General features: G+C 48.5%; 1 long non-coding RNA gene across 1 annotated transcript in view; it reads right to left on the bottom strand.

Annotated features, from left to right (window-relative positions):
* LOC146763208 (uncharacterized) overlaps positions 1 to 13,310 on the bottom strand; it is a 662,135-nt gene that overhangs the window by 158,880 nt on the left and 489,945 nt on the right. The gene's annotated exons all lie outside the window — the stretch shown is intronic.

Genomic DNA, 13,310 nt, shown 5'->3' with positions numbered 1-13,310 from the left:
TGGTTTCACCTATTCTAAAACAGGGTGAGGGGAAAATTGAGGTTAAAGGCTCAGATCATTACTGTTGAGTGACAGAAATTAAACAAAGTACCCTGCAGAGCAGACTCAGTTAAACTATCACGGTGGGGCATCTTTAAACAGAGATATGCAGTTTGGGCCAGGTACTGCACCACAGACGACGACTCCTGCTGACGAGAAGATAGTTTACCCCGCCACTTGTTGCAACCCAGATTGGGTGAAGGCAGAGGCAGAGGAGTTTACATAGTGGGGGGCCTGATGATCCTGAGTCTAGCAATGTGCCTCAAAATTAGCATGCATTCAGGTTGCTTACCCAGCACAGATGTACGAGGCCCCGGCAGCAAAGATGTAGCATGCGTACAGACTGCCCGGAGAGGACAAGGGGAATTGGAGGCTCTGACATTCCCAGCCCCAAGAAGCTGCAGCAAGGGTAGAAGAAACAAGCATTGCTCCACAAACGACATTCAACAGGGGGCATACAAATTCAAGAAAGAAACAAAGGATCATTTACTGAAGGTGACCCCTAAAGACGGGCAGTCAGTGCACAAAATAGAGAGAAGGAATACTGAGGTAATATCAATCCCAGCCTGTGAAAAATGTAACCACACAGTGTAGATTAGAGAGAAGAGGGAGTCAGTCTTTGTGGCCTATTTCCAAGCAAATTCACTGTGTTATGATTTAAGCAAATTAAGAATGTGTATGATAGGAGGAAAAGACCTATTGGGTGGGAAATAAAGTATGAAAATAAAATGCCTCTCAAAAAAATGAACTAATCATCCTTGACCTTTTAGAGGATCAGGATGACAAAGTCTGTCTACAATATATTAAGACATTTTGATTTGCAAAGGACAAGGAAATAATAGACCTAGAAAATAAAATAAAACAAGTAACACAGGAAGTAAAAAAGTAAGAAGCTGAAATAAGGAGTCAGTAGAGGTAAAAAAATTAGGGCGTGAATTAATGGGTCAATATAAAAGGTGGGGGATTGTTATGTGTAGTGAATGTAATTCGTGCCAATTATAATATGGTATATGTAATGTTTAGTATTTTTTTTTTGAAAACACACGTCTGTATTAGAAGCTGCCCCCACATAAGTAAAACTCAGTCTATGTTGAAACCTCATTTGCAAGCAAATGTATGTGACTTGTCCGGAGATGGGACGTATCTCGAAGCCATATGGGGACGCCCAGGCACTGATCATTGTGTCAACGACCTGAGACTGATACATGTGAAAATCCCCCGGGCTGATACATGTGAATGCCGTATCCCCATAACTACATCAGGAGATTCATCAACACCAGACACTGGATTGTTCCACCCCAATGCCAAGAAAATAAATTTCATCAATGGTTGGGACTCTGAATGGGAAGAAAAGAACTGATTGCTGAAACCCTGGCCTCGGGCGGAATTTTCCCTATAAAAACCGTTTGTACCAAGAGGGTGTGTGTGTGGCATAGAGGAAAACCTCTGCTGAGGCTGTCTTCTCTGTTGCACACCCAGCGCGGACCACAGGCTCGGCACTGTTCTTTCCTTGTGGCTGGCTAGATATAATTTGATTGCAAAATAAATATTTTATTTTTCATCTTAATTTGGCTGGACAAATTTTAATTTATATCAATAGCCTTACATCCCCTGCCTGCCAGGATGTCCCCCAGTTCCAGCTACAGCTGCAGAGTTTCTGATACATCTCACCTCTCCGTTATTTTGCTCGTCCCTGCTGTTCAGTTTGCTCCTTCTGAGATTCCTGCCACATCTCTTTTCGCCATCTGGAGGGGCACCCAGGATCATCTGCACTGGGGGTTTGTAAAGGAAGCCACTTTTCCATCCCTTCTGCCAGCTGCATCCACCATTACCACATGTGAGAGATGGCTGAACTTGTGCCACAGCGCCCCCTGCAGCTGAGGGAGAATCATCTCACTTGCCCTGCCCAGCAGGGAGCCACCAGCACCCCTGTCGGCTGTGACCATAAATATTCCAAAGGGGAACATGCCTGCAGTCGAGAGAAGGCTCTTACTGGTTTTCTGGTTTTGTTTGTTGTTGCTGCCATTGTTGTTTGTTTGCCTTGTTATCCATATATATACTAGTAAAGAACTGCTATTCCTTTTCCCATATCTTTGCTTCAAAGCCCCTTAATTTCAAAGTTATAACAATTTAGAGAGAAGTGGGTCATATTCTTCATTTCAAGGGAGGTTCCCACCTCCCTCTGCTGACACCTGTCTTTCAAACTGTCTTGGTTCGACAAGACAGGAGTCTGTGAAAGAGGGCAAAGCCTCCTGTGCAATGGAGAACGGCAAACCCCCCTCCCTCTGAATTACCAGGATCTTTAAATTAAAAGGCTCTCAGGCAAAGATATGGGAGTGGGAGTAACAATTCTTTACTAGGAGAAAACTAGACAACAATTTAAAAAAAGGCAAATGCAATCGGTACAAACAAAACCAGTGAAAGAAAAAAGTCCAGAACCTGCGGGGTGCCAGTATCAGTTCTACTGGGACAATTTGCTTCCCTTGCAGTGGCTGGTGAATTGTAGCTGCAGTGGTGATCTCTAGAAGGGTATGGTTTTCCTCTGAAGATCTGGTGGCAGTGGGGCCGGCCTTCCTCTGCGCCGGGGTTGCCTCTGAGCTCCGCCGCCGTCGGCTCAACGCGCGCCGGCTGCTTCGCTGCGAGTGCCGCCGAAGAGAGCTGCTTCCCCCGGGAATCCCGCGAAGAGAGCGATCGAGCTGCCTCTCTCCCCAAAAGCTACTCCTTTAAACCATAATAGAGTGCTTGCTTCCCCCTCTGGGCGGGACCCCCCTCACTTACCAGCCCGGCAGGGAGTCAGTCAATAGTGTATAAACAAACCATTGCCTTTACGGTGCAAACCATTGTCTTTGAGAGAGATAACGAAACCTGTCCGACAGGTTTTGCCTTCGACGGATGGCAAATAGAATACAAGCTTATTTTACAACCCAGGACATTATCCACCCCTTATTCTATTTCCATCTGTACACCATGAAATCTTACACCCAGTTCTCTCTTAAGACCAAGTTTCCCTGTGGTACACAGCGGGTCTCCCCATCTTTCTGCATTACCCACCAAGTGTAACCAGGTCCTTGAGCAAAGACAATCCCACGAATGGGTTGGTCTTTGCCTGAGGTGGGATTAATCCAAACAGTTTTCCCTAAAATACCTTTCATATGTACTACAGGGACCTTATCTCCATCTACTGCGTGTAAGGGTTCTGACTGAGCAGGGCCAGCTCGATTGACAGACCCCCGGGTGTTGACCATCCAGGTTGCTTTTGCCAGGTTAATTTCCCAGTTTCTAAATGTTCCCCCACCAAGTGCCTTCAGGGTAGTCTTAAGGAGTCCGTTGCACCGTTCAACTTTGCCGGCAGCTGGAGCATGATAGGGAATATGATATATCCATTCGATACCATGTTCTCTGGCCCAGGTGTTGATAAGGCTGTTCTTGAAATGGGTGCCGTTGTCAGACTCAATTCTCTCAGGGGTGCCGTGTCTCCACAGGACTTGCTTTTCCAAGCCTAAGATGGTGTTCCGGGCAGTGGCATGAGGTACAGGGAAGGTCTCCAGCCATCCAGTGGTGGCTTCCACCATGGTCAGCACGTAGCGCTTGCCTTGGCGTGTCTGGGGCAGTGTGATATAGTCAATCTGCCAGGCCTCCCCATACTTGTACTTGGACCACCGCCCACCATACCATAGGGGCTTCACTCTCTTGGCCTGTTTGATGGCAGCACACGTCTCACAGTCATGGATAACCTGGGAAACACTGTCCATGGTTAGGTCCACCCCTCGGTCTCGTGCCCACTTGTAGGTGGCATCTCTGCCCTGATGACCTGAGGCATCATGAGCCCATCGAGCCAGGAACAACTCCCCCTTATGGTGCCAATCTAAGTCTATCTTTGACACCTCTATTTTTGCTGCCTGATCTACCTGCTCGTTGTTTCGGTGCTCCTCATTAGCCCGACTTTTGGGGACATGGGCATCTACATGACGGACTTTCACCGTCAGCTTTTCCACCCGAGAGGCAATGTCTTTCCATATATCAGCAGCCCAGATTGGCTTTCCTCTACGTTGCCAGTTGGCCTTCCTCCACCTTCCCAGCCAGCCCCACAGAGCATTGGCTACCATCCATGAATCAGTATAAAGGTAGAGCTTTGGCCACTTCTCCCTTTCAGCAATGTCCAGAGCCAGCTGAACGGCCTTGAGTTCGGCGAGTTGGCTCGATCCACCTTCTCCTTCGGTAGCTTGTGCAACTTGGCGTGTGGGGCTCCATACGGCTGCTTTCCACTTCCGGTTCATCCCTACAATGCGACAGGAACCATCAGTGAAAAGAGCGTAGCAGGTCTCTTCTGCTGGTAGTTGGTTGTATGGTGGAGCCTCTTCAGCCCTTGTCACTTGTACCTGCTCCTCATCATCAGTGAGACCAAAGTTTTCACCTTCTGGCCAGTTCGTAATTATCTCCAAAATCCCAGGGCGATTCAGGTTTCCAATACGGGCGCGTTGAGTGATGAGGGCAATCCATTTGCTCCATGTGGCGTCAGTGGCATGGTGGGTAGAGGGAACCTTTCCTTTAAACATCCACCCCAGCACCGGTAGTCGGGGTGCCAGGAGGAGTTGTGTTTCTGTGCCAATTACCTCCGAGGCGGCTTGAACTCCTTCAAAGGCAGCCAAGATTTCCTTCTCTGTGGGAGTGTAGTTGGCTTCAGACCCTCTGTAACTTCGGCTCCAGAATCCCAGTGGTCGGCCTCGAGTCTCCCCAGGCACTTTCTGCCAAAGGCTCCAAGACAACCCATGGTTCCCGGCTGCAGAGTAGAGCACATTCTTGACCTCTGGTCCCGTTCTGACTGGGCCAAGGGCTACAGCATGAGCGATCTCCTGCTTGATCTGGGTGAAGGCTTGTTGCTGCTCAGGGCCCCAGTGGAAATCATTCTTCTTTCGGGTAACCAGATAAAGAGGGCTCACAATCTGGCTATACTCAGGAATGTGCATTCTCCAGAAACCTATGGCACCCAGGAAAGCTTGTGTTTCCTTTTTGCTGGTTGGTGGGGACATAGCTGTGATCTTGTTGATGACCTCAGTGGGAATCTGGCGCCGTCCATCTTGCCATTTCACTCCCAGGAACTGGATCTCTCGGGCAGGTCCCTTGACTTTGCTCTTCTTGATGGCAAAGCCAGCTTCTAGTAGTATCTGGATGATCCTCTCACCTTTCTCAAACACTTCTGCCGCTGTGCTCCCCCACACAATGATGTCATCAATGTATTGCAGGTGTTCTGGAGCCTCACCCTTTTCCAGTGCAGCCTGGATCAGTCCATGGCAGATGGTGGGGCTGTGTTTCCACCCCTGGGGCAGTCGGTTCCAGGTGTACTGCACGCCCCTCCAGGTGAAAGCAAACTGAGGCCTGCATTCTGCTGCCAGAGGAATGGAGAAAAACGCATTAGCAATATCAATGGTGGCATACCACTTTGCTGCCTTGGACTCCAGCTCGTACTGGAGTTCCAGCATGTCCGGCACAGCAGCGCTCAGCGGTGGAGTCACTTCATTTAAGCCACGATAGTCCACAGTCAATCTCCATTCTTTGTCAGATTTGCGCACAGGCCAGATGGGGCTGTTGAAGGGTGAGTGGGTTTTGCTGACCACCCCTTGGCTCTCCAGCTCCCGAATCATTTTGTGGATGGGGATCCCGGCATCTCGATCCGTCCGATACTGCCGGCGGTGCACTGTCGAGGTCGCAATTGGCACGCGTTGTTCTTCCACCCTTAGGAGTCCTACTGCAGAGGGGTTTTCTGACAGTCCAGGCAAGGTGTTCAATTGCTTAATGTCTTCTGCCTCTACAGCGGCTATTCCAAAAGCCCACCTGAGTCCCTTTGGGTCTTTGTAATATCCGTTCCGGAGGAAGTCTATGCCTAGGATACACGGAGCATCTGGGCCAGTCACTATAGGATGTTTCTTCCACTCCTTCCCAGTCAGGCTCACCTCAGCTTCCACCAGAGTCAATTGTTGTGATCCCCCTGTCACACCAGCAATGGAAACAGGCTCTGCCCCCACATGTCCCGATGGTATCAGAGTACACTGTGCACCAGTATCAACTAAAGCATCATATTTTTGTGGCTCTGATGTGCCAGGCCATCGGATCCACACTGTCCAGAAGATCCGGTTTTCCCGTGCCTCTCCCTGGCTAGAGACAGGGCCCCTCTAACACTGGTTATCATTCCTTCCCTGGGCATACATACTAGAGGTCCCTTCAAGGGGGTCTGACAGATCGTACCCACAAGCTTGGTCACGGGAGGTTGAGGCTACCTTCACTTTGGTGGAACTCCCCCGGTTAGAGTTTCCCTCCTTGAGTTGACGGACCCGTGCTGCCAGGACAGAAGTGGGTTTCCCATCCCACCTCCCCATGTCTTCCCCATGGTCACGCAGGAAGAACCACAGATTAGCCCTTGGGGTGTACCCTCTCTCTCTAGCTGGGGATTGTTGGGTGCTGATTCTGGGGCCTGTGACTCTCACGGGTGCTGTATTAACCTTCCTTATCTCCTCCCTCATCTCCTCTTTAAACTCCTTAATCACAGCTGAGATATGAGCCTGCATTGGGCCATTAATCATACTCTCATAATTCCTAAGTTTGTTGGCAACAGAACCTATTGTCTCCCGGTGGGTGTCAGCATTGATCGTTGCAATGAAGGTGGCGTATTGAGATGGCCCAAGATTTGCCAGACTCCACAGCATTTGTCCCGTACACCTGACCTTGTCAGGATCATTATTGTGTCGTCCATCCCTCCCAAAGAGTACCTCCAATACTGCCACTTCTCTCAGCTGTTGGATCCCTTCCTCGAGGGTCTTCCAGCGCATTCTATGATGGTGCTCTTGCATTCTCTCTCTGTGGATAAACCTCTCCCTGACACTCATTAAGAGCCGCTCCCAGAGAGAAAGGGACCCTGGTTCCCTTACAAAAACCTGATTTATACCTGAGTCCTGGGTTAAGGGTCCCAAGTTCCTTGCCTCACCACCGTCCAGCTGCACGCCTGTACCCATAAGATCCCAAACCCGGAGTAGCCAGGTAGCATAAGCCTCACGCCCTCGTCGCACAATGTCTTTATGCAGATTGCGAAGACTTTCGTACGTCAGGGACTCGGTGATGATAGCAATCTCTGGCTCCCCTGTGGGTTGTGAGGTTCCTCCATTCCTGTCCCTATCTGCAGGGTGCTCTGCTTTCACCTTAGACTTCCTTGTTTCTACCGGGGCCACTGCTGCTGACCGTGACTGCCCTTGTGGTTCAGCTGGAACCTGGACAGTTGTAACATTAGTGGGTTCCACAGCTGTACTATTAGACTGTCCCTCCTCAAGGCAAAGGGCCGGTTTCTCACCAGCTGGGGAAATGCACTCCTTCAGCATCTCTCGTATCTCCTTAACCAGAACCCTCACCCAATCTGGGCGGTTCATTTCTGAGGTGGGCTGTGGGGCAGGGTCAGGCTCTGGAGCAGCAGCATCTCGAGTCTGTGGTGTAGGTGTGAGGGTAGTTATCCAGGTTAACCTTCCCTTATCTCTGAATGCTAAATATAACAGAACTATCAGCAACACCACCCATTGTATGGTATCATTAGCACTTATAAAGGATCTTAACCCTTTGAGAACTGGTGGAGCAGACCCAAAAAGATGGTTAAAAGGTTGAGAGAAAGTTTGCCCAGGTGCTATTTCCTCGCAGTAGGTACCGTTATTAAAGTAACCCCAAAAACATACAGTTAACGTGTGATAGCTATGAATCCATGTACCTGCCTTCCAGAGGAAATTAAAGATCCATGAATTCCTCACCCAATTAACCCAGAAGCCAAACTTGATAACAGACACCGTAGCCTTAGTTATAGGACCCATTTTTAGATAAGGGTCTGCAAATGGGAAAAGTATAGCTACGATCACGTGCCACCCAAACCAAGGTAAACTAGACCACATGGTGATGCTGAAGATGTTTTTACACACAACAAAACCAAATTACTTAAGAACTGTTAATCCTTTTTCCCTCTCAATGCCCTCGGGCCCCACGTTGGGCGCCAAATTCTGTCTTGGTTCGACAAGACAGGAGTCTGTGAAAGAGGGCAAAGCCTCCTGTGCAATGGAGAACGGCAAACCCCCCTCCCTCTGAATTACCAGGATCTTTAAATTAAAAGGCTCTCAGGCAAAGATATGGGAGTGGGAGTAACAATTCTTTACTAGGAGAAAACTAGACAACAATTTAAAAAAAGGCAAATGCAATCGGTACAAACAAAACCAGTGAAAGAAAAAAGTCCAGAACCTGCGGGGTGCCAGTATCAGTTCTACTGGGACAATTTGCTTCCCTTGCAGTGGCTGGTGAATTGTAGCTGCAGTGGTGATCTCTAGAAGGGTATGGTTTTCCTCTGAAGATCTGGTGGCAGTGGGGCCGGCCTTCCTCTGCGCCGGGGTTGCCTCTGAGCTCCGCCGCCGTCGGCTCAACGCGCGCCGGCTGCTTCGCTGCGAGTGCCGCCGAAGAGAGCTGCTTCCCCCGGGAATCCCGCGAAGAGAGCGATCGAGCTGCCTCTCTCCCCAAAAGCTACTCCTTTAAACCATAATAGAGTGCTTGCTTCCCCCTCTGGGCGGGACCCCCCTCACTTACCAGCCCGGCAGGGAGTCAGTCAATAGTGTATAAACAAACCATTGCCTTTACGGTGCAAACCATTGTCTTTGAGAGAGATAACGAAACCTGTCCGACAGGTTTTGCCTTCGACGGATGGCAAATAGAATACAAGCTTATTTTACAACCCAGGACACAAACCAAGACAGGGTTTAATTCCCTGCTTGTTTTAAACCACTACAGATACAATTTTGATCTAAGCATTGATGTATTAGGTACAGAGCCACTGGCTAAAAGGTTGCTTGGTCTATTCATGTGGTTGTGGCATCTAACCCTGCATATATTCCCTTATGTGCTCCTTGCAGTGCTCTTTTTCAGAGCAGGCAAAGGGATCAAGATTGCTTTGTTAATGTCCTGTGTGATATCAGCTTATGACATGATTAACATCAAGGGCAATGAGGATCATTTGGGATGTATATTCAGTGGTGCTCTCCTGCCCTGGCCTTGGGTGCTGCCTCTGGGAATCCATTAATAATCATATTCAGCCTGTGGGGGGAACAGGGGAGGATGAATTTCCCCAGCTTTTCCTCCTTCAGACTTGTTACAACAGCTTTTGAGAATTTTGAATTCCCTTCGGATGTTAAGGAAAGCATGTTCTTGTTGCTAAGTCTACCAGGTCTCCTCAGTATGGTCAACACCATGTGTAGTTACAAAAGAGATTTCTAGGAAGGTCCTTCAGAGATCTGCCCTGAGACTGGATAGCCCTGAGTGGTATGGAATGTGGGAGGACATAGGCCAGTATTTGGGGACATTCTCTGCTCCAATGGTTTGGAAGTTCACCCGAAACAACTACAGGACCCTGATAAAGTGACAGAATATTTTCAAGGAGAATGCTGTGGCAACACCAGGGAGAAGCAACTTATTGCAGTGTGTTGGGCCCTGGCTACTATTTATCAGATACTGCTTGATACTAGACAGCACCCTCAGAGGAGGAGAAGAAAAGCAAAGCAACAGGCACTGTGGCCACTCAAACTGCAGCTGAACCAGTGCTGGTAGCAGTTGCCCCTATACAGAAGAAGAAATACAAGATCAAATCAGTTTTCTTAGTGAGGGATAAAGAATTAGGACACTCACAATAGGAGGAAAAGGCAGGGCCAGTGATAATCACCCAATCCCTATATCTGGGTGAGCTGTGAGATATGCGAAAACATTTTAGATGCCAGCTAGGTGAGCCCCTATTGACCTGGCTGCTCTGATGCTGGGATAGCACAGCCCATAATATGAAACTAGATGGTAGCAAAGCCAAGCAACTGGGATCCCTGTCCAGGGGTTTGGGCATTGACAAGGGGATTGGGAAGAGGACAGAAACTCAGCCTCTGGAGGTGACACCTGTCAAGTTTGAGGGAAGGGTATTTTCTCAATGATGATCTAGTAGTGTGCCCAAGCAGGTAGAACATCATGGAGAAAGGTATCCAGTACCTGAGAGAATTAGCTGTGCTGGAGGTACTCTACAGGAATTCAAATAACAAGCAGTCCCCTATAGATTCAGATGAAGTCTGGTGTACACAATACATGCGGCGGAAGTTTGCATGGAATGTGCCATCGTCGTATGCCAACTCATTGGCATTAATGTCAATGAAAGGAGAACAGACAGTGCTTCAGGTGACTACCCAACTTTGGCAATATGATAATCTTTTTTCCTCCCTACCAACCTGCGCCTCGGCTGTTGAAAGACTGTCCAAGACTGCGGACAGATTGGAAAGACTCAAGCAAGTAAGAGAGGAAATGTCCCATGCCCCGCTAGTATGGACCAGAGTCTCTGCTATTGGGAGCAAGTGCACCCTTGCTCAAGAGAGAGGGTCCATACCTTGAGGTAAGCTGTGGTTTTACCTGCATGACCATAGAGGACATGAGGAAGTGGGATGGAAAACCTACCTCTGCTCTAGCAGCATGAGGATGTGACTTGGTGTCATGGTTTGACACGGAAAGAGAATTTTTTCCAGAAGGAAGAGGTCAATTTAGATATTGACCAATTGAAGGTGGACACGCCTCTGAGAACACAGAGGGGTTAAAAGCAGAATTCCCAGGGGAACTCGCTCTCTTTGGTTACGGTCAGCGTGCAGTGCAGGACTCTCCCCTGCCCGGCAATGAGCTGGGTGGGGGAGGGGAAGCCCCATGGCCTGACGAAGGTAGGCACCAAGGGTGGAGGGACTGGAACCAGGCTGGCCCCTGCAGATGGAAGGGTGGAAGAAATCTGGGATGTCTCCATTCCCCCCTCCCAGAGTTTCTCTACCGAGGGGGAGAGAGAAAGACACAGCGGCAGTTCTGTCAGCAATTCCACCGCGAGGAAGGAGGAGCGGGGGGAACTGCAAGGTGCCCAGTGCGTGGGAGTTGCTGGATGTCCAGGCATCGAGCCATCCTTGGGAGTTCGGACTTTTAACCCTTCCTTGAGAAATGAAAGCTTTGTGAATTTTCCTTTCCCCTCCCCGGTTTGAAAGAGAGAAAGAGGGACACCTTGGACCCTGGGATGTTAGAAGGAGGAATTCTAGATGAGAGAGGGACAAGGAGTGGCTTTTGGCTGGACTTTTCCGTGTTAGCCACAACCTGAACCAATCTTCTCCTCCAAGAGAGACTGTGTTTTGGGAGGATGCCAGTGAGTCAAGAGACCTGCTTCAGCTGGGAAAAAGACAAAAGTGTAGTGAACGGAGAAAAGGTTAGGGGGTTTGTGGTGGCGCCCCTTGTCCTGGAAAGGAAAGAGAAGAGAAGAAGATCTCTGTTCTTGGACCCTTGGCCCCAGGGGAAATGAAAAATGGGGGGGACTGTGGTTCCAAGCAATGAAAAACTGAACTGTTGTTTTCTCCCCTCTTGGCAGGGCATCCTTGAAAGGAAAAATCCTAAAAGCAGTCTGTCCATCCATGCATTGGTGGTGAGAGCACTGTGCATGGAAAGGAGAAGGGTCACCATGGCAAACTTTTTCTCCGGGTGGTGCCATGTGTGACGTGGAAACACAGGATGTGGAGCTGTGTTTCTTGGGGGGTCTGTGGCACAGGAGAGACTCTGTTCCCTCGAAGGCCTGAGTATTGATTGTCTGGAGGGTGGAAACCTGATTGGGGTCCAGATTGTGTCTCACTGTACTTTGTTGGAGTTGGGCGGTGGGGGGAGGAATGCTTCGCAAGGTTTTCATTTGATCTTTGTGTGGGTTTTTTTTCCTTTCCTTAGTTTTCTCTTTTCTTTTGTAGTAGTAGCTTAATAAAGTTTTTTTTTTCCTGTTATTAAGCTTAGGCCTGCTTTGCTCTATTCTAGATTCCACTTCACAGCATTCAAGGGAGGGATCACATTTTCATGGGGGCACTGGCATTGTGCCAGTGTCAAACCATGACACTTGGAAAGGAAAACAGCAACCATAAGAAATTTTTCAAAGGATAAATAAAAGCCAGGGAACCTCAGGAAAACGGGAAACTGGACAGGACAAACGCAGATCTGAACCAATGTGGTTAATCAAATGTTCTCCCTTTATTGAAGATTAGATGGTAGTTTATATAAGCTTCTACATAGTTTACAATAACAAAGGCATTCTGATTGGCAAGCTAACATTGTTTACCTTTTCCTTAAGGTGGCCCGAACCTTACACTATAAACCTATACTAATTCACATCCAGACAGCCCAGTGGTCCCCATCACACCTTAATTCTATTTCTATCTGCGCCACAACTGAATTCTCACTGCATCAAAGGCTTCAAGGCCCCATCAAGCCCGCTTATCAGGGCCTAGTCTGACTGGGTAGCTCAAATCTCATTCCAAACATAAATCATGACCTCTGTCTCTCAGAAATTCTGTAACAATAAATGTTGCTCCAGTTTCCTGTGGGCAAGTCCTCAGACAGAATAGAAGGGCTGATGTTACTTTTGATCCTCTTGAAGGGACCTTCAGGTCATATTTACAAGTGAGCAACAAGCGCTATGACCAGGACTAGAGGGGACGTGCTTCCAGCCAGGTGGAGGAAAGGGACAATTGGACTGTGTGGATCATATTGCCTAGCACATCAGATCCACAAGAGTATAAGGCTTTAGTTGATACCAGTGCACAATGTATGCTGGTGCCATCAAGATATGTAGGGGCAGAATCCATCTCTGTTATTGGGATGACAGGGGGATCCTATAACTGACTGTACTGGAAGCTGAAGTGAGCCTGATTGGGAACGAATGTCAAAAACACCCCATTGTGATTGGCCCAGAGGCCCTGTGCATCCTTGGCATAGATTGCCTCAGGAAAATATATTTCAAGGACCCAAAATGGCATCATTGGGCTTTTGGGATAGCTGTTGTGAAGACAGAGGAAGTAAGTTTAATACCTTGCCTGGTTTCTCAAAGGACCCTTCTGCTGTGGGACTGCTGAGGGTTGAAGAATAACAGGTTCCAATCGCTATCACAACAGTGCACCATCAAAAATACTGCACCAACCAGGACTCTGTGACCACCGTCCATATAAATGATTTGTGAACTGGAGAGCCAGGGAATGGTCAGCAAGGCTCCCTTACCCTTTCATAGTCCTGTATGGCCTGTGCATAAGTCCAGTGGAGAGTGGAGACTTGTTACCGATAAGTAAAACTTTACAAAAGGAAAGCCTTGTAAAATCATGGCTCAGGCCTGTTACTTTGACTAAGTAGAAAAGGACTGTGGGAAAGAGACTCAGCTGAATTAGGGGTAGAAAAGC

This window comes from Lonchura striata, chromosome W (genome assembly GCF_050655825.1).
Source record: "Lonchura striata isolate lonStrDom1 chromosome W, ASM5065582v1, whole genome shotgun sequence".
NCBI lineage: Eukaryota > Metazoa > Chordata > Aves > Passeriformes > Estrildidae > Lonchura > Lonchura striata.
Note: the sequence above shows the minus strand (reverse complement) of the source record. Positions and strands in the feature narration are given on the sequence as shown.